Genomic DNA, 22,247 nt, shown 5'->3' on the forward strand with positions numbered 1-22,247 from the left:
GGGGATCGGGCGCAAGGAAAGAAGGAGACGAGCGAGAGGAAAGGTTCGATGGGGGAGAGGGCGAGGGGATCGAGATGTGGTTCCCTGGCGGCGCGAGGGAACGATGGGCACGAGGGAAGAGGAGGATCGGGCCAGGGAATGAGAGGGAGATAGGCTAGGGTTCGCTCGGGACTTAGCTGTGGGCCGGTGCTGGAGTATGTGAGGCCCAGGTGGGTAGCGGGGAGAGATGGGCCTAGGCTGGGCTTCTCTCTCTCTCTCTCTCTCTCTCTCTCTCTCTCTCTTTTCTCTTATATCTTTTAGCAGAAAAGAAAATCGAGAGAGGGAAAAGAAGGAGAGGGTTAGGAAAGGATTTTGCGCATAGGGATAATTTCCCCAGACTTGTAAAAATGAGCTTCATCCCGCAAAATAGAAGTGGGCACGCGGTTGAAGTTGAATTCAAACTCATTTGAAATTAATTCAAATGATTTGAATAGGAAGTGAGGTTTGGGAAGGTCCAAAAATGTTGAGACTTTTGGAGGAGCCTCAAAAAAAAGAATTTTCGGCAAGGTTTGGAGATCAACTCGAAGGAGAAAGGCATGGGGTTATCTGCACGTGTGTTATGGGTGATTCCAAATTATTGGAATATAATTTATATAGCTCCCTAAAATATTGGGAGAATATGTTTTAAAGAGTAATCACCATAGTGAATATCCCTCAATTTAAATGGACAGAAGATCCATGGAATTTATTTAGTTGAGTTAAGAAAAGAAATGACATGATGGCATGATGACATGATGCAATGCACATGATGCAAAGACGAAAGCGATGAACCAAACAAATCACACGACGAAACCTGGAAACCCTGGAAGGCAACTGAAGCTCCGGTCTTGGGGCGTTACAACACTCCACCACTATGAGAGGATCTCGTCCCGAGATCTAGAATGGCACCGGAGGGAAAAGGAAGAGGAAGATAAGAGGTAAAACTAAGTTGCTTCTTTGACAAACGAGTGAAACCAAGAACCTTGAGAGGTTAAACAATTTCGAGAAAAGAATACAACGGAGATGAACAAAGTTGAAAACACTCCATTGGAAAAGAGGAACGAGGAAGAACAAATTCGGGCAGCACTCCAATTGAAAAGAGATGGAAGACTTGATAAGATGAAAAAGAACTTGAGCAGAGAGCACAACTCTCCGGTTAAATGGGATAAGGAAGGAAAAGAATATGGTCTTGACAAACCGAGATGCGGAGTGAAAAGAGCAACATCACTAGACCTCTAGGAGAAAGAATAGAATATTGAAATAAAATAATGGAGAAGAAAAAGCAAACTTCTGCCACAAAAGAGCTTGAAAAGGCATCCTTAGGAGAAGGGTCGAACAAAGATGTTGGAAAACCAGCAATGAAAAGAATAAGGTTGTAGTGGGCTTATTAAAACATCTCGAAATTATGAGGTGAAATTCGGCCACTAATGGAAACAATAGATTGGATTGATATGAACAAGATGAGAAACTTATTTCACCGGGAGGATAGATGAAGAACTTGGGTCATTTGGGAGCACCATAAATAGCAAATGATCCTTAGGGAAAGCTTTATGTGGAATATAACCCAAGGTAACTCAAATGACGAGATAGATGGATTTAAAATATCTCATTCTTGATAACTTGTGAATCATGAAACATGAACTCAAATTCTCAAGAATGACATAATACCACCTCCAATGATACGGTAGAAAAAATTGCACTGTGAATTACAATATGAGGAAAACTTGAGCTTCATAGAAAAGAATCTTGATGAGCACTTCGAGAAGGAATTAAATCCTTGATGAACCATCATGTAGAACCTTCATGAAGAACTCCAGTAAACAAAGGAATGATCAAATGAAAAGAAGTGAAGTAGAGAGCACAAGGTGAAACCTTGTGATGATTTAGATGAATCTTCGCGACGAGATAATGCGGAAAAGCTTGTAACTCCAGGAAAAGAAAAGATGAACAACAGAAATCAAGAATTTAGATGAACCTCCGGAATAAGGAATTAATCACTTGGATGAAACAAGAATAAGGATTATGTTATGCGTATCCTTCACCAATTTATATTGATGACAAACAATGGATTTGGCATACTACTTATCCTCGTAGAAAGATTAACATAGATATAGCGCAAACTTGAGAAAAGACTTCAATGATCCACCGATAGAATTTGGAAGGCATGAATGAATAAATTGATATGATAAACGAAGGAATAAGAATCTTGGAAGAAGCACCGTAAGGATTGGATATGAACGAAGTTGTCGGCGTTCTAGGAATGGGGGTCCCCAGACTTGCCTGGCTGCGGCCTGCGGCGTGGCTCAAAGGGGGGCACAGTGCGGACCATCTTCACCAACACAAACCCAAGACCCTCGCGAGGGGCCAAGCCTCGCGGGGTGGACGACATGGAGCTTCCTCAGGCGCGGCCTCGTCAGGCTGGCTCACGAGGAGGCAGAGAGATCGAGGCGGGGTACCTCACGAGGTGCCCGTGACGCAAGCCATGACGACCGGGGGCGCCAGGCGGGTGCCAGCCCGCGCAATGTCCTCCCTTCCTCTTTGGTGCAAAGGGGGCAAGCACAGCTGCAGAGTACCGAGGCATCAGGCAAAGGTTTCCATTTCGGTGCAATGAGACCAAGACCAGGAGGACTACGAGACGGAGGTCACCGTGGAGCCCAAGACGGCGTCATCACCAGAGCTTTGCGCAGGCGAAGACTACTTTTGTCAGGATAGCTAATACTAGCTGCCCCCCTTCAAATTAGCCCGCCATTGTTGGCTCCCTTCCCGCTCGATATTTGGGAAGAGGACCAGGGCCTCTATAAATAGGACCAGCCACCCACATCGGAGAGGGAGAAAGAGGAAGGAGAGAGACAAAGGGGAGAGAGACCGAAGGGCAGAGAGACAGAGAGAGAGAGAGAAAGGTGACTGAGCTCCTCCCAGCAGTTCATCGCCCCAGCCAAGAACAGACCCTCGCGAGGCTATTCTTCCTTGTATTGTTCAACATCATCAGCCCAAGAGGCAATCCACCACACCACACACTGGAGTAGGGTATTACACCACAACAGTGGCCCGAACCAGTATAAACCCTGTGTCTCTTGCGTTGTTCTTTCCTTAGTTTAGATCCCAGGAAGGCGGAGGGGTGCAGGTAGGTAGGAGGCAAAATCTCCGCGCGCACCCCAGTGTTCGAACCTCAAGGGTCTGCCGGAACCCGAAATCCGACATTTGGCGCGCCAGGTAGGGGTGCGCCGGAATCCACCTTCTACCACTTCGCGCCCCATCGCGTCGTCGTCACCATGTCCGGCGACCAGGCGGGCAACTCAGATCCGTGGGCGGCGTGGCCCGCCCGCGCAGAGTCGCTTGCCTCGGGCGACCCCGTGCCCCAGGCAGCTCGCGGTCCGCAGGGCGCTGCGGGCCGCGGGCGACGCGGACAGGCTCTGACAGCTCTCACACTGCGGCAGGCGCGGTCGGCAGCAAGGGCCTCCAATCACGCCGCAACCACGACACCGTACACCCGCAGGGAGCAGGCGAACTCGAGGGTCGCGCTCATGGTGGCCCGAGAGCTGCTGCAGTGCAGGCTGCTGGAGGGCGGCCGCGACGTGCTGCTGGAGCGAGTGGCAGAGATCCTGGGCTTCGCCGCCTTGGGGGCTCACCCCTTCTCCACCCAGCTCCCATCTCAAGCCCAGGGCGGTCCGCGCGGGCTCCGCACGCGCCCGCGGGCTCCAAGGCTACTCCAACGCCAGCGAAGATGTCAACACCGGACCGGCAGCGGCGCTGCCCCCGCTCCCGGTCTGCGAAGAAGAAGGACTCGACGCGGCCCGCGACCCCAATGGACAGCCGCGTTGCCACCCCATGATGGGCGCGTCAGGCAGGACCGCGTGGCATGCGGGGCATTACAGCCTGGCATTCGGGATGACGGCGCCGGAGGAATACGTGCCCCTCATGATGGACCAAGGACACCCACACGAGGGCGAACAAGGCTCGCTCCTCAGCCCAAGCTGGGGGGACGAGGCGCCAGAAGCTGAGCCTTTCCGGGAGCCTCGGGACGGTCCCACTGGCCACGACGGCGCCAACGATTATCGGGTACCGCTAATTTTTCGGGAGCAGGCATACGCTAACCATGGATCGCAGGAGGTGCAGGTCGCCACAACGAGAAGCTGCCCCGCTCCCACAGTCTCCTGCCCCTCGGGAGGAGGGCGCAGGGGGCTGTAGGAGAGGGGCCGGGATCCGACATCACCACCGCGGCGTTTGGAGCAAGGTGCTCTCAGGAGGTAGGCCCTCCGCTGGGGAGGTGCCTCAGGGCCTGCCCCCGACGGAGGACCCGTGGTCGTCGGGGGAACCGCTGGCGACCGCTCTACCCCATCGGCGGCGTCCTGGTTTCCGGTCGTCGTTGATGGCACTAGAGTGTGGCGCAAGGCGGGGCCCTCATCTGGCGATATGAAGCAAGGCCAGTACCCGTGAAGAAGGCCCAGTGCTTGTGAAGCTTGCCGCCCCGTGACACTCTCACGTAATAATGAGTGGGGCTGTACACGCCCCAAAGTCTCAGGGGTGCCGGCCTCAGGCTCTGGGGCTCCCTCCCACGCCCAGTGGCAGCATTTAGCTCCGCGCTGGTGAGAAGACGTCCAAGACTAGACTAGGTGCCGGACGCGGCCTTTTGTTTGCTTTCGTCGCTTTTCCCTTTGGTTGTCGCTTTCCCCCGCTGGATTCAAGTTGGATTCGAATTTGAGATTTGCGTGTGTTCGGGGAAGGGTTGCTTAGTCTCGTTCGAGCAATTTCTCGCGTTTTGGTTACCACTTCGCCTCAGCTGCCTCCCCTCACGAGCCCCTCGCGGGCCGGGTCAGGCCTAGCTTGCGCGCAGCCCAGACTGCCGCCGACGTGACCTCTCAGGAGGGTGTTTTACTGCAGATCCTACGAACCCAATCAGGGAACACTCAAAACACCCCAACCTGTCGGCGTTCTGGGAACGGGGGTCCCCAGACTTGCCTGCCTGCGGCCTGCGGCGTGGCTCAAAGGAGGGCCCAGCGCGGCCCATCTTCACCAACACAAACCCAAGACCCTCGTGAGGGGCCAAGCCCCGCGGGGCGGATGAAACGGAGCTCCTCAGGAACGGCCTCGTCAGGCTGGCTCACGAGGAGGCGGAGAGATCAAGGCGGGGTACCTCACGAGGTGCCCGTGACGCAAGCCATGACGACCAAGGGTGCCAGGCGGGTGCCAGCCCGCGCAGTGTCCTCCTTTCCTCTCTGGTGCAAAGGGGGCAAGCGCAGCCGCGGAGTACCGAGGCATCAGGCAAAGGTTGCCATTTCGGTGCAACGAGACCAAGACCAGGAGGACTACGAGACGGAGGTCACCGTGGAGCCCAAGACGGCGTCATCACCAGAGCTTTGCACAGGCGAAGACTACTTTTGTCAGGATAGCTGATACTAGCTGTCCCCCTTCAAATTAGCCCGCCATTGTTGGCTCCCTTCCCACTCGATATTTGGGAAGAGGACCAGGGCCTCTATAAATAGGACCAGCCACCCACAGAGCAAAGGAGGCCGAGGGGCAGAAGGAGAGAGCAGAGAGAGAGAGACAGAGAGAGAGAGAGAGAGAAAGGTGACTAAGCTCCTCCCAGCAGTTCATCGCCCCAGCCAAGAACAGACCCTCGCGAGGCTGTTCTTCCTTGTATTGTTCATCATCATCAGCCCAAGAGGCAATCCACCACACCACACACTGGAGTAGGGTATTGTTGGGGAACGTTGCAGAAAATTAAAATTTTTTCTACGGTTTCACCAAGATCCATCTATGAGTTCATCTAAGCAACGAGTCTAGGGAGAGAGTTTGCATCTACATACCACTTGTAGATCACGTGCGGAAGCTTGCAAGGTGATGATGTAGTCGTACTCGACGTGATCCAAATCACCGATGACCAGCGCCAAACGGACGGCACCTCCGCGTTCAACACACGTACGGAACAGCCACGTCTCCTCCTTCTTGATCCAGCAAGGAAGGGAGGAGAGGTTGAGGGAGATGGCACCAGCAGCAGCACGACGGCGTGGTGTTGATGGAGCTGCAGTACTCCGGCAGAGCTTCGCTAAGCACTATGGAGTTGGAGGAGGTGTTGGGGAGGGAGAAGGAGGCAACCAAAGGCCAAGGCGTTCAGGTATGAAGTCCCTCCTCTCCCCCACTATATATAGGGGTGCCAAGGGGGGTGGCCGGCCCTAGGAGATCCAATCTCCTAGGGGGTGCGGCGGCCAAGGGGGGTTTTCCCTCCCCCCAAGGCACCTAGGAGGTGCCTTACCCTCCTAGGACTCTTGCCCCCCTTGAACCCTAGGCGCATGGGCCTATGTGGGGCTGGTGCCCTTGGCCCATTAGGCCAAGGCGCACCCCCACACAGCCCATGTGGCCCCCCGAGACAGGTGGACCCACCCGGTGGACCCCCGGGACCCTTCCGGTGGTCCCGGTACAATACCGATAACCCCGAAACTTGTCCCGATGCCCGAAACAGGACTTCCCATATATAAATCTTTACCTCCGGACCATTCCGGAACTCCTCGTGACGTCCGGGATCTCATCCGGGACTCCGAACAACATTCGGGTTACTGCATATACATATCCCTATAACCCTAGCATAACTGAACCTTAAGTGTGTAGACCCTACGGGTTCGGGAGACATGCAGACATGACCGAGACTCTCTTAGTCAATAACCATCAGCGGGATCTGGATACCCATGATGGCTCCCACATGCTCCTCGATGTTGTCATCGGATGAACCACTATGTCGAGGATTCGATCAAATCCTGTATGCAATTCCCTTTGTCAATCGGTACGTTACTTGCCCGAGACTCGATCGTCGGTATCCCAATACCTTGTTCAGTCTCGTTACCGGCAAGTCACTTTACTCGTACCGTAATGCATGATCCCGTGTCCAACACCTTGGTCACTTTGAGCTCATTATGATGATGCATTACCGAGTGGGCCCAGAGATACCTCTCCGTCATACGGAGTGACAAATCCCAGTCTCGATCCGTGTCAACCCAACAGCTACTTTCGGAGATACCTGTAATGCACCTTTATAGTCACCCAGTTACGTTGTGACGTTTGGCACACCCAAGGCATTCTTACGGTATCCGGGAGTTACACGATCTCATGGTCGAAGGAAGAGATACTTGACACTTGCAAAGCTCTAGCAAAACGAACTACACGATCTTTTATGCTATGCTTAGGATTGGGTCTTGTCCATCACATCATTCTCCTAATGATGTGATCCCGTTATCAATGACATCCAATGTCCATAGTCAGGAAACCATGACTATCTGTTGATCACAACGGGCTGGTCAACTAGAGGCTTACCAGGGACATAGTGTGGTCTAAGTATTCACATGTGTATTACGATTTCCGGATAATACAGTTATAGCATGAATACAAGACAATTATCATGAACAATGAAATATAATAATACTTTTATTATTGCCTCTAGGGCATATTTCCAACAGTCTCCCACTTGCACTAGAGTCACTAATCTAGTTACATTGTGATGAATCGAACACCCATAGAGTTCTGGTGTTGATCATGTTTTGCACGCGAGAGAGGTTTAGTCAGCGGATCTGCGACATTCAGATCCGTGTGTACTTTGCAAATCTCTATGTCTCCATCTTGAACATTTTCACGGATGGAGTTGAAACGACGCTTGATGTGCCTGGTCTTCTTGTGAAACCTGGGCTCCTTTGCGAGGGCAATAGCTCCAGTGTTGTCACAGAAGAGTTTGATCGGCCCCGACGCATTGGGTATGACTCCTAGGTCGGTGATGAACTCCTTCACCCAAATCGCTTCATGTGCTGCCTCCGAGGCTGCCATGTACTCCGCTTCACACGTAGATCCCTCCACAACGCTCTGCTTGCAGCTGCACCAGCTTACTGCTCCACCATTCAACATATACACGTATCCGGTTTGTGACTTAGAGTCATCCAGATCTGAGTCGAAGCTAGCGTCGACGTAACCCTTTACGACGAGCTCTTCGTCTCCTCCATAAACGAGAAACATGTCCTTTGTCCTTTTCAGGTACTTCAGGATATTTTTGACCGCTGTCCAGTGTTCCTTGCCGGGATTACTTTGGTATCTTGCTACCAAACTTACGGCAAGGTTTACATCGGGTCTGGTGCACAGCATGGCATACATAATAGATCCTATGGCTGAAGCATAGGGGATGACACTCATCTCTTCTTTATCTTTTGCCGTGGTCGGTGACTGAGCTGAGCTCAGTCTCATACCTTGTAATACAGGCAAGAACCCCTTCTTGGACTGATCCATTCTGAATCTCTTCAAAATCTTATCAAGGTATGTGCTTTGTGAAAGACCTATGAGGCGTCTCGATCTATCTCTATAGATCTTGATGCCTAATATATAAGCAGCTTCTCCAAGGTCCTTCATTGAAAAACACTTATTCAAGTAGGCCTTAATGCTGTCCAGAAATTCTATATTATTTCCCATCAGGAGTATGTCATCTACATATAATATGAGAAATGCTACAGAGCTCCCACTCACTTTCTTGTAAACGCAGGCTTCTCCATAAGTTTGCATAAACCCAAACGCTTTGATCATCTCATCAAAGCGAATGTTCCAACTCCGAGATGCTTGCACCAGTCCATAAATGGATCGCTGGAGCTTGCATACTTTGTTAGCGTTCCGAGGATCGACAAAACCTTCCGGCTGCATCATATACAGTTCTTCCTTAAGATGCCCGTTAAGGAATGCTGTTTTGACGTCCATCTGCCATATCTCATAATCATAGTATGCGGCAATTGCTAACATGATTCGGACGGACTTTAGCTTCGCTACGGGAGAGAATGTCTCGTCGTAGTCAATCCCTTGAACCTGTCGATAACCCTTAGCGACAAGTCGAGCTTTATAGATGGTAACATTACCATCCGCGTCCGTCTTCTTCTTAAAGATCCATTTGTTTTCTATCGCTCGCCGATCATCGGGCAAGTCTGTCAAAGTCCATACTTTGTTTTCATACATGGATTCTATCTCGAATTTCATGGCTTCAAGCCATTTGTTGGAATCCGGGCCCGCCATTGCTTCTTCATAGTTCGAAGGTTCATTGTTGTCTAACAACATGATTTCCAGGACAGGGTTGCCGTACCACTCTGGTGCGGAACGTGTCCTTGTGGACCTACGAAGTTCAGCAGTAACTTGATCCGAAGTACCTTGATCATTATCATGGATTTCCTCTTCAGTTGGTGTGGGCATCACAGGAATGGTTTCCTGTGCTGCGTCACTATCCCGCTCAAGAGGTAGTACTTCATCGAGTTCTACTTTCCTCCCACTTACTTCTTTCGAGAGAAACTCTTTTTCCAGAAAGCATCCGTTCTTGGCAACAAAGATCTTGCCTTCGGATCTTAAGTAGAAGGTATACCCTATAGTTTCCTTAGGGTATCCTATGAATACGCATTTTTCCGACTTGGGTTCGAGCTTTTCAGGTTGAAGTTTCTTGACATAAGCTTCGCATCCCCAAACTTTTAGAAACGATAGCTTAGGTTTCTTTCCAAACCATAATTCATACGGTGTCGTCTCAACGGATTTAGACGGTGCCCTATTTAAAGTGAATGTAGCTGTCTCTAGAGCGTATCCCCAAAATGATAGCGGTAAATCGGTAAGAGACATCATAGACCGCACCATATCCAATAGAGTGCGATTACGACGTTCGGACACACCGTTTCGCTGAGGTGTTCCAGGCGGCGTGAGCTGTGAAACGATTCCACATTTCTTTAAGTGTGTACCAAATTCGTGACTTAAGTATTCTCCTCCACGATCTGATCATAAGAATTTTATCTTTCGGTCACGTTGATTCTCCACCTCATTCTGAAATTCCTTGAACTTTTCAAAGGTCTCAGACTTGTGTTTCATTAAGTAGACATACCCATATCTACTCAAGTCATCTGTGAGAGTGAGAACATAACGATATCCTCCGCGAGCCTCAACGCTCATTGGACCGCACACATCGGTATGTATGATTTCCAACAAGTTGGTTGCTCGCTCCATTGTTCCGGAGAACGGAGTCTTGGTCATTTTGCCCAAGAGGCATGGTTCGCACGTGTCAAACGATTCATAATCAAGAGACTCTAAAAGTCCATCGGCATGGAGCTTCTTCATGCGCTTGACACCAATGTGACCAAGGCGGCAGTGCCACAAGTATGTGGGACTATCGTTATCAACTTTAAATCTTTTGGCATCTACACTATGAACATGTGTAATATTACGGTCGAGATTCATTAAGAATAAACCATTGACCATCGGAGCATGACCATAAAACATATCTCTCATATAAATCGAACAACCATTATTCTCAGACTTAAATGAGTAGCCATCTCGTATTAAACGAGATCCTGATACAATGTTCATGCTCAAACTTGGCACTAAATAACAATTATTAAGGTTCAAAACTAATCCCGTAGGTAAATGTAGAGGCAGCGTGCCGACGGCGATCACATCGACTCTGGAACCATTCCCGACGCGCATCGTCACCTCGTCCTTTGCCAGTCTCCGTTTATTTCGTAGCTCCTGCTGTGAGTTACAAATATGAGCAACGGCACCGGTATCAAATACCCAGGAGTTACTACGATTACTGGTAAGGTACACATCAATCACATGTATATCAAATATACCTTTGGTGTTGCCGGCCTTCTTATCCGCTAAGTATTTGGGGCAGTTCCGCTTCCAGTGACCCTTCCCCTTGCAATAAAAGCACTCAGTCTCAGGCTTGGGTCCATTCTTTGACTTCTTCCCGGTAACTGGCTTACCAGGCGCGGCAACATCTTTGCCGTCCTTCTTGAAGTTCTTCTTACCCTTGCCCTTCTTGAACTTAGTGGTCTTATTGACCATCAACACTTGATGTTCTTTCTTGATTTTAGCCTCTGCTGACTTCAGCATCGAGAACACTTCAGGAATGGTCTTTTCCATTCCCTGCATGTTGTAGTTCATCACAAAGCTCTTGTAGCTTGGTGGGAGCGACTGGAGGATTCTGTCAATGACCGCCTCATCTGGGAGGTTAATGTTCAGCTGGGTCATACGGTTGTGCAACCCAGACATCTTCAGGATGTGCTCACTGACAGAACTGTTCTCCTCCATCTTACAACTGTAGAGCTTGTCGGAGACATCATATCTCTCGACCCGGGCATGAGCTTGAAAAACTAGTTTCAGCTCTTCGAACATCTCATATGCTCCGTGATGCTCAAAACGCTTTTGGAGCCCCGGTTCTAAGCTGTAAAGCATGCCGCACTGAACGAGGGAGTAATCATCAGCGCGAGACTGCCAAGCATTCATAATGTCTTGGTTCTCTGGGACGGGAGCGTCACCTAGCGGTCCTTCTAGGACATATTGTTTCCTGGCAGCTATGAGGATGATCCTCAGGTTCCGGACCCAGTCCGTATAGTTGCTGCCATCATCTTTCAGCTTGGTTTTCTCTAGGAACGCGTTGAAGTTCATGTTGACATTAGCGTTGGCCATTGATCTACAAGACATATTTGCAAAGGTTTTAGACTAAGTTCATGATAATAAAGTTCTAATCAAATTATGAACTCCCACTTAGATTAGACATCCCTTTAGTCATCTAAGTGTTACACGATCCGAGTCGACTGGCCCGTGTCCGATCATCACGTGAGACGGACTAGTCATCGTCGGTGAACATTTTCATGTTGATCGTATCTTCCATACGACTCGTGTTCGACCTTTCAGTCTCCGTGTTCCGAGGCCATGTCTGCACATGCTAGGCTCGTCAAGTTAACCCTAAGTGTTTTCGCTGTGTAAAACTGTTTTACACCCGTTGTATGTGAACGTAAGAATCCATCACACCCGATCATCACGTGGTGCTTAGAAACGACGAACTGTAGCAACGGTGCACAGTTAGGGGAGAACACTTCTTGAAATTTTATAAGGGATCATCTTATTTACTACCGTCGTCCTAAGTAAACAAGATGCATAATACATAATAAACATCACATGCAATTATATAGTTGTGACATGATATGGCCAATATCATATAGCTCCATTGATCTTCATCTTCGGGGCTCCATGATCATCTTGTCACCGGCTTGACACCATGATCTCCATCATCATGATCTCCATCATCGTGTCTTCATGAAGTTGTCACGCCAACGACTACTTCTACTTCTATGACTAACGTTTAGCAATAAAGTAAAGTAGTTTACATGACGTTATTTAATGACACGCAGGTCATACAAAAAATAATGACAACTCCTATGGCTCCTGCCGGTTGTCATACTCATCGACATGCAAGTCGTGAATCCTATTACAAAGAACATGATCTCATACATCACAATTCATCATTCATCACAACTTCTGGCCATATCACATCACATGATCAATCGCTGCAAAAACAAGTTAGACGTCCTCTAATTTTTGTTGCATCTTTTACGTGGCTGCAATTGGGTTCTAGCAAGAACGTTTTCTTACCTACGAATCACCACAACGTGATTTTGTCAACTTCTATTTACCCTTCATAAGGGCCCTGTTCATCGATTCCGCTCCAACTAAGGTGGGAGAGACAGACACCCGCCAGCCACCTTATGCAACTTGTGCATGTCAGTCGGTGGAACCGGTCTCACGTAAGAGTACGTGTAAGGTTGGTCCGGGCCGCTTCATCCCACAATACCGTTGAGCAAGAAAAGACTAGTAGAGGCAAGTAAGATGACAAAATCCACGCCCACAACAAAGTTGTGTTCTACTCGTGCAAAGAGAACTACGCATAGACCTAGCTCATGATGCCACTGTTGGGGAACGTTGCAGAAAATTAAAAAATTTTCTACGGTTTCACCAAGATCCATCTATGAGTTCATCTAAGCAACGAGTCTAGGGAGAGAGTTTGCATCTACATACCACTTGTAGATCGCGTGCGGAAGCTTGCAAGGTGATGATGTAGTCGTACTCGACGTGATCCAAATCACCGATGACCAGCGCCAAACGGACGGCACCTCCGCGTTCAACACACGTACGGAACAGCCACGTCTCCTCCTTCTTGATCCAGCAAGGAAGGGAGGAGAGGTTGAGGGAGATGGCACCAGCAGCAGCACGACGGCGTGGTGTTGATGGAGCTGCAGTACTCCGGCAGAGCTTCGCTAAGCACTATGGAGGTGGAGGAGGTGTTGGGGAGGGAGAAGGAGGCAACCAAAGGCCAAGGCGTTCAGGTATGAAGTCCCTCCTCTCCCCCACTATATATAGGGGTGCCAAGGGGGGGTGGCCGGCCCTAGGAGATCCAATCTCCTAGGGGGTGCGGCGGCCAAGGGGGGTTTTCCCTCCCCCCAAGGCACCTAGGAGGTGCCTTACCCTCCTAGGACTCTTGCCCCCCTTGAACCCTAGGCGCATGGGCCTATGTGGGGCTGGTGCCCTTGGCCCATTAGGCCAAGGCGCACCCCCACACAGCCCATGTGGCCCTCCGAGACAGGTGGACCCACCCGGTGGACCCCCGGGACCCTTCCGGTGGTCCCGGTACAATACCGATAACCCCGAAACTTGTCCCGATGCCCGAAACAGGACTTCCCATATATAAATCTTTACCTCCGGACCATTCCGGAACTCCTCGTGACGTCCGGGATCTCATCCGGGACTCCGAACAACATTCGGGTTACTGCATATACATATCCCTATAACCCTAGCGTAACTGAACCTTAAGTGTGTAGACCCTACGGGTTCGGGAGACATGCAGACATGACCGAGACTCTCTTAGTCAATAACCATCAGCGGGATCTGGATACCCATGATGGCTCCCACATGCTCCTCGATGTTGTCATCGGATGAACCACTATGTCGAGGATTCGATCAAATCCTGTATGCAATTCCCTTTGTCAATCGGTACGTTACTTGCCCGAGACTCGATCGTCGGTATCCCAATACCTTGTTCAGTCTCGTTACCGGCAAGTCACTTTACTCGTACCGTAATGCATGATCCCGTGTCCAACACCTTGGTCACTTTGAGCTCATTATGATGATGCATTACCGAGTGGGCCTAGAGATACCTCTCCGTCATACGGAGTGACAAATCCCAGTCTCGATCTGTGTCAACCCAACAGCTACTTTCGGAGATACCTGTAATGCACCTTTATAGTCACCCAATTACGTTGTGACATTTGGTACACCCAAGGCACTCTTACGGTATTCGGGAGTTACACGATCTCATGGTCGAAGGAAGAGATACTTGACACTTGCAAAGCTCTAGCAAAACGAACTACACGATCTTTTATGCTATGCTTAGGATTGGGTCTTGTCCATCACATCATTCTCCTAATGATGTGATCCCGTTATCAACGACATCCAATGTCCATAGTCAGGAAACCATGACTATCTGTTGATCACAACGAGCTGGTCAACTAGAGGCTTACCAGGGACATAGTGTGGTCTAAGTATTCACACGTGTATTACGATTTCCGGATAATACAGTTATAGCATGAATACAAGACAATTATCATGAACAATGAAATATAATAATACTTTTATTATTGCCTCTAGGGCATATTTCCAACAGGTATTACACCACAACGGTGGCCCGAACCAGTATAAACCCTATGTCTCTTGTGTTGTTCTTTCCTTAGTTTAGATCCTAGCAAGGCGGAGGGGTGCAGGCAGGTAGGAGGCGAAATCTCCGCGCGCACCCCAGTGTTCGAACCTCAAGGGTCTGCCGGAACCCGAAATCCGACATTTGGCGCGCCAGGTAGGGGTGCGCCGGGATTCGTCTTCCACCACCCCGTTCTCCTCCGACCATCACGGCCATGTCTGACGCTCGTCGGGCCCGCGCCGAGCGCCGGGCCGCGCTCGCTTCCCACGTCGCCCAGACGGCCCCCGTCACCTGCCGTCAACGCCGCCACCGGCCTGGCGGGGGATGAGCGGCAAGCATCGTCCCAGCATCCGTCCGTGCTGCAAGACGGCCGCACCGCAACTCCCTCGCTCACCCCAGCTGGTTCTTCGTCCCGCGCGCTCCGTGCGCCCATGGAGGCTCGGGCTGCACTCATCGCGGCAAACGAGCTCCTGCGCTACCGCCCTTCGATGACGTCTACGAAGAATGGCTCGACCGCGTCGTCGAGCTCGTCCGCACCGCAGGGGGCTCTCCTGCGCCGTCCGTTCTGCTGCCCCGCACCCTGCCCCGCGCGGGCAATGAAGCTCCGGCGGCGCCCCGACCGCCTCCTCCTCAGGAAGGCACCATGGATCCAAGGCGCGTGGCCCCTAGGCGGAACCCGCTCCGTCAGGCGCCAGCGCAGCAAGAGCAGAGCTGTCAAGAAGTCCCTCGTCCGCAAGAAGCTGCCCGAGCGCTCCCTGCTCCAGCACGTCGCGACCATTCTCCTGCCACCGCGCGTCAAGACCCCGCGCTGCTCCCAGCTGCAGCGTGTGGGGACATGCAAGACCAAGCTCCCCGTCACCCAAGGCCTCCCGTGGCCACAGCAGGCTACCGCGCCTTCACCGCCGAGCTACGCAGCGTCGCGTGGCCCGACAAGTTCAAGCCAGACTTGCCTCCTCGCTACGATGGCACGGCTGACCCTGCGGAGTTCCTCCAGCTCTACGAGCTGGGCATCAAAGCTGCCAACGGAGACGAGAAGGTCATGGCGAACTGGTTCCCCATGGCACTCAAGGATGGGGCCCGCACCTGGCTCCAGGCACAATCTCCTCCTGGGACGAGATGCGCACCCGCTTCATCGCCAACTTCCAAGGCATTCGCGACCGGCCACCCGCCGTGAGCGACATGCGCCGCATCAAGCAACAGCCCGGGGAGACCCTGCAGAAGTACATCCAGCGCTTCAACAACGCGCGCCTCAAGATTCCCAAGGTGACCGAGGAGGCCATCATCTCGGCCTTCTCCGACGGCGTGCGCGACGTCAAGATGAAGGAAGAGCTGGCGATGCATGAAGACCTGTGCACTTCCTTGGAACTATTCAACCTGGCAACCAAGTGCGCCAGGGCCGAGGAAGGGCGCCTCTCCCTCCTCGAGCTACCTACCGCATACCCAGAAGAGAAGAAGCCCAAGGCCAAGGATGTGAAGCGCAAGGGGGCTGCCGTGCTCGCGGCAGAACCAGATACCAAGCGGGGCAGAGATCAGCCCGAACCTTCCAAGGGCAGCCGGTACTGTGTGTACCACGACCTCCACACCCACAACACCAACGAATGTCAAGAGCTCCGAGCCGTGCGAGAAGGAAGGATCGGCCATCGCCCTGACCGCAGTGACCGGGGCTACGGTCGAGGAGGAGGAAGGAACGCAGGACACTGGGAAGACCGTGGCCCGCGCCAAGGGTGGCGCTATCAACCTCGCGAGGATCGCTGGCAAGACCCGCCTCGCGAGGGAGGCTGGAGAGATCAGCCTCGCAAGGGAGACTGGAGGGATCAGCCTCGCGAGGATCACCCGCAAGGCAACGCAGGCCTCCCACCGCTGCCGCCGCAACCAAGGAGGAACGAGGACCGCCACCAGGACGAGGGAGCTGGGGGCTTCCAGGAGCCGCGCGCGATCGCCTGCATCCTGGGCGGGGCACAAGCCCCAGCCTCTCAGCGCATCTTCAAGCAGTTCGCCCGCGAAGTGAACGCATTCCTCCCCAGGATCGAAGCCATGCGCCCTCTCAGGTGGTCGGCGTGCGCCATCACGTTCAGCTCAGCAGATCAGCTCAAGTGTGCGGCTACAGCCGGAGTTCTCCCGATGCTTTGTTCCCCAATCATCAGCAACGTGGTAGTCACCAAGACCCTCATCGATGGCGGGGCAGGGCTCAGTGTCCTGTCCGTGGAAACATTCAACAACCTCCAAGTGCCCTACAGCCAGCTTCAGCCAACCAAGCCGTTCTCCAGTATCACCGACGGCTCCACGGTCCCGATTGGGCAGGTCTGCCTCCCTGTCACCTTCGGGGCACGCGACAACTACCGCACCGAGCTCATCGACTTCGACGTCGCTCACATTCGCCTGCCGTACAACGCCATCCTTGGGTACCCAGCGCTGGCCAAGTTCATGGCCGTAACGCACCACGGCTACAACGTCCTCAAGATGCCAAGAAGCGGCGGAGTCATCACGGTGCCATGTGAAGAGAAGGACGCGGTGTGTTCCCTGGAACGAGCCTTTCAGGCCGCGTCACTGGAGGACCCGGATCGTGGAAGCAGGAGGCCTCCCAAGACCGCCCCTAAGAAGAAGAAGACATTGTCCGGCCTGACCACTTAGGAGGCAGGCCCCTCTAGGCCCGCGCCTGCCCAGGGGGAACCTCCTTCCGTCGCATAGGAAAGCGCGCCCAGCGCCCTCCTCAGGCAGGGCTCGGGGGCTCTCCCCTGGAGGGCCACCGACCTAGCTAGGGTCACGAGGGAGGCGTTTGGGCACCACATGGAGGCGTGTTTTGAAGCACGTTTCCCTCAAGAAGGAGCAAGGCAAGGAGATCCAGACCCTCAGGAGTTCGTCAGCAAGGCCATTCAGGAGCTACAGGAGTCAAGAGTCATGAAAGGCGGCCGCCGCCTGCCAGCAGTGGCTCCCCATCCAGGCGAGGATGGTGGGCTGCGCGTCTGCATCGACATACCAGGGCTCAACCGAGTCGCCTCTCTGGAGCGCCTCTGGCCCTCGCAAGTGGGACGCTGCGGAGGCCCACCCCACAGCTACGTTCGCTTGCCTTACGGCTTGCCGAGCGCGGCAGACGCGTACGAGCGCCTCATGAGGGGCATCACGGAGGCACAAGAGGCAGGGCGTTCCGCTGTCCTGGCAGGGATTGAGATGGCCCGTGAGGAGCCACCAGCGCCTCCGGAGCCTTCCGAGGCCCCTGGGCCTGGGGGCTCATGAGGATCGGCTCCCGCGGCCCACCGAGCCTGGTACAACAACGCTCCTTCATCCTCAACATCATCAGGTGACACCTTTCTAGTTCTACTTCCAGCTGGGAGCACCCCTGCAGGGCTGCATTATTCCCAGGCCGCGTGGGTCCGTCCCTACAGCGTGTATCCCCTTTTTATTCCATGTCGTTAGCTTACCTTGTTGGGGGCGCCCCTCGGGCTGCATGATCCCCAAGCCGCTCGGGCCAGGCCCAGTGGCATGTATCCCATTTGCGTTTATTTCCGATTATGCGTTAGACCCACCATGCTTGATTATTTGATGCCGGTCCACAGCACCTCTTCTTCTCCATGCCGACCACTTGCACGTTAAAGGGGGGGGTACCTGAGCATCACGACTCAGGGCTCTTACTGGCTCTCCAGCCCTCACCCTCTGGCCTTGTCCATGGCATTGCGACCTGGCATACCAGCGACGGCTGAGACCAGCTCGAGGGCCGGGACCCGAGGACGTAGAGTGCCGACATCTAACCAAATTTGCAGGGACACATCATAAGATAAGGCCCAGTGCCAGGCGCAACCCGCCTAGAGGTAGGACCCCGTGAGTCCCGCGCTGGCTCACGGGTGCCCAGATACACCTCGCCAGGCCCTACCGTGCCAGCCACGTGTCAGGGCGGGGCTGTACACGCCCCGGGGGCTCCTCCCGGAGGGGGCCCCCCTCCCACGTACCAGTGGAAGCACCATGCTCCGCACTGGTTGACGACACTGCCGAGGAGCGGCTATGCCTGTACACATACGGTAGCGCTATGCTCCGCGCTGGTGATAAACAACTGAGGGTGGCCCCCGGGCCGCATCAACCTCAGGGAGCCCAGAGCTTAGTGTCTAGCCTCATCGTAACGCCTCCCCTCGGGAGTGCCGCGCGAGGGGGCTGGGCACGGGGGCTGCGCCTGGGTCACACCCAGACGCACGCCACCCAGCCAGGCCCCCCCGGGCCTGGTTCGTCGCGCGTCTCTCCCCGAGCGAAGCCAAGGTACGAAGGCCGTTTGAGCGTCAAGGGGGACTCCTGAGCATCGCGACTCAGGAGCCTAACTGGTCACGTAGCCCCTCACTCCGTGGTCCCGTCCTGGTTTCTGGTCGGGACCAATGCTGGGTGAGGCACGCGCGTGGCCGGGCTCTGCAGACGTAGAACGGTAGATCCACCCACATCTCACCTCCCTACTTGCTGTTCGTGCGCCAAGGGGGACTCCTGAGCATCGCGACTCAGGAGCCTAACTTGTCACGTGGCCCCTCACTCCTTGGCCCCATCCTGGTTTCCGGTCGGGACCAATGCTGGGTGAGGCATGCGCGGGGCCGGGCTCTGCCGGCGTAGAACATAAGCAAGTAGGAAGGAAAGGCGCAAATTTCAAGGAATTCAAAAGCAAATATTACAGTCCACACTGTTATCTCAATGCCAAACGCAAGTTTAAGCGCCTCCCCGAGGCATGATACATGTGCAGGAATTAAAAGCAGGACATGAGCCGCGACGGAGTCACTTGTCGGCAGTGGAGCAGCACGGATCGGGCATGCTTCACGGAGCGGTGGAGTCGGCAGCGCCTTGCTTCGGCTTGGTGCTGAAGGCCCGGAACTTCCGCAGCAGGGCCTCTGCGCGACCCTTCATGGCCTCAGCAGCGGCACGCTCGCCGCTCACTGGCTCCAGCAAGCTGTCAAGGTCGACACCGGGATCGCGAAGGTAGATGTGGGTGAGGACCCACGTCAGTGCCGCAGAAGACAGGGCACGCGCCTCGGCCTCGGCCGTGGGGCCAAGGCCAAGGGCGACATCTTCAAGAGCGTGAACCAGGAAGGGAAGCAGCTTGGCAGGGCCGTCCTCGGAGCCAGCCAGTGGGCTCTCCAGGCCGCTGTCGTAAAGCGTCCTCTGTGAGGAGCGAGCCCTCGCCTCCATCTCCGCGAAGGCCACGCGGTCCTCAGCAAGAACCAGGGCCTCGTCGTCCAGCTTGGCCTTCCTCGTCCCCAACTCCTGCTCCAGTGTGCCTAGGCGGTCGCGGCGTTTCTTGAGCTTGACCTCCCTCTCCTTGAGAGCCGCCTCGCGAACCTTCACGCCTTCTTCCTGCTCTTGGCGAAGGCGGGCCTCGTTCGCGAGCTGGTCCCGCAAACCTTGCAGTTCGCCCTCCAGCGCCTTGCAACGGCCACGGACGTCGACCACCTCCCCCAGGGCTGCATCACGAGCAGCCTTCGCTTCAAGGACGGCCTGCTTCTCCTCGTCGCATGCCGTCGAGGCCTGGAACATCGCCGCCCGAATCGAAGCGTCGGAGCGAACCCATCCTGAAGCCAGCTCCAAGCGCCCGGCCACCAAGTGGGGGTCGGCGCCAAGAAGATCCTGACGCAGTCGGTCCAGCTCAACAACAACATGATCCAGAACGGCAAAAGGAGTCGGAGAGACAGCAGCCGATGGAGTAGGAGGAGAAGGTGGCAGCGCGGCCGCAGCATCCTGAGGCGGAGTCTGCCGCACCTCGACAGCTGAAGTGGCGGCGGCAGGCAAGAGCACCTCGGGAGCCACTTGGGTCGTGGGGGCTGAGCTCGCCCCAGCCTGCTCAGCCAGGCCTCGCGAGGACGACCGGCAGGAGAAACCTGCGCGTCGCGGTCAACCTCCTTCGCGGGCAGAAGCGCTGCCATGGATGGAACCTCGGGAGCCCCCTTCGGCTTCTTTGCGGCGGGCGCCAGCCTACCCAAGAGATGCGGACGTCAAGCCTCAGAAGCAGAGCAAGAGATAAAGACAAGAATTGAATGCTTACGGGTCGTTGCCAGTGAACTCAAGCGGCCTCCGGCCAAATTTGAAGCCTGAAAGCCGGCTGGAAGGGTCAACCTCGGGAAGCTTGGAGGCGGAAGGTGCGTCTGCGGCCCGCCCCGGGGCCAGGGCAGACCCGCGGGAGATCAGCCCAGTCTTGTCCTTCTTCGGGATCGGGGGCGAGCTCCCGCCGTCCTGCTCATCATTATCCTCGTCGTCGTCTTCGTTTTCATCCTCGCCGTCATCGCTCGGAGAGATGCGGAGAACGCGGGACCTGCGCCAGAGGAGGGGAGCTCTCGACTCTCCGTCAGTCGCCTCGGAGTCAGGCCCTTTTCCCCGCTCCCCTCCTTCCTCCTCTTCGCTGGAGTCATCGGAGGGAATGTCCACCGGTTCCTCGGGAGTTTCCATGGGCACGGGCCCATCCCCGTTGAAGACGGGCATGGACTCCACTACCTGCTCCCAGTCGTCGCGAAGGAACAAGGGCGTAGGAGCGCCCACCAACCTCGCCACATCGCCCCCGACCAGAGATTGGAGGACCGCAGCCAGATCTCCGTCGGCTATGGCCGCGGGGCTCGGGCGGGGCCTCCACATTGGAAGTGAGTACTGCCAAAGCGGGGCCAGCTGGTGCTCCAGGAATTCCCTCAGCAGCGACACGCCGGTCAGCTTCGCCGCCGCCATGTTGGCCGGCCACAGATCCGCGTCCATCTTCTCCAACATCAGCTTCGCGCGGGGGTCCGTGAGCTCCGCTCGACCCCAATCGCTGGAGCTCGTGGGCTGCTTCGTGGGCAAGATCAGCCGAGGGTGGATGCGCCCAGCATCCACCAAGACCCACTTGCTCCTGAAGCCCTCAATCCTTTTCCCGGGGTTCGAAATGGCAATGGACACCGTACGTGACGAAGCTTGCACACGCGGAAGCAGTACCACGAGAGGTCCGAAGGTAGAAGTAGTGGCGCAGCAAGGCCACAGAGGGCTGCACCCCTACGTGAGCCTCGCAGTAATAGGCGAAGATTGCCAGGAGAAGGACGGAGTTGGGGTGGAGATGCAGGGCTTGTAGCTTATAGTGGCGGAGGACAGAGAAGAAGAACTCGGAGAAGGGAGGCACCAGGCCAGCAGCAATGGCACTTACGAAGACCGGATAGAAGGTGCTCCCTTGACCCTCGGGGGTGGCGGAGCCGGCTTTAAACACCTTCACCCCATTGATGCCCCGCGCCGCCGCCATCCGGCGCAACCGGGAAAGGCTCGCCTCCGACACGTTCGGCGGGTCCAGGGCAGACGTGTACCAAGCTACGGCCGGGGGCTGGCGAGGCGCCATGGCTTCCTAGGTCACACGGTCGGAGCGGATCTGGAAATTTTGGAGGAAGGAAGGACAGGCACAAGAAAGGGGATCTGAGAAGCAACCGGGGAAAGCAAGGAGCAAAGCCTAGGTGGGTGCCGCTCCTTAATCAACTTGCGCGGTTGCCAGGGCGCCCACATCCAACAAACCGCCATGCGGCGCCCTAGGCCGCAGGCTGTTAGGGCCCGCGGCGCTTCGCCCTTGCCCTTTCACCTCCCTGCACGGCCAAGTCCGGGCGCGCCTTGGGCCCGGGGGCTACTGTCGGTGTTCTGGTAACGGGGGTCCCCAGACTTGCCTGCCTATGGCCTACGGCGTGGCTCAAAGGGGGGCCCAGCGCGGCCCATCTTCACCAACACATACCCAAGACCCTCGCGAGGG

This window comes from Triticum dicoccoides, chromosome 3A, assembly GCF_002162155.2.
Source record: "Triticum dicoccoides isolate Atlit2015 ecotype Zavitan chromosome 3A, WEW_v2.0, whole genome shotgun sequence".
NCBI classification, from domain to species: Eukaryota; Viridiplantae; Streptophyta; class Magnoliopsida; order Poales; family Poaceae; genus Triticum; species Triticum dicoccoides.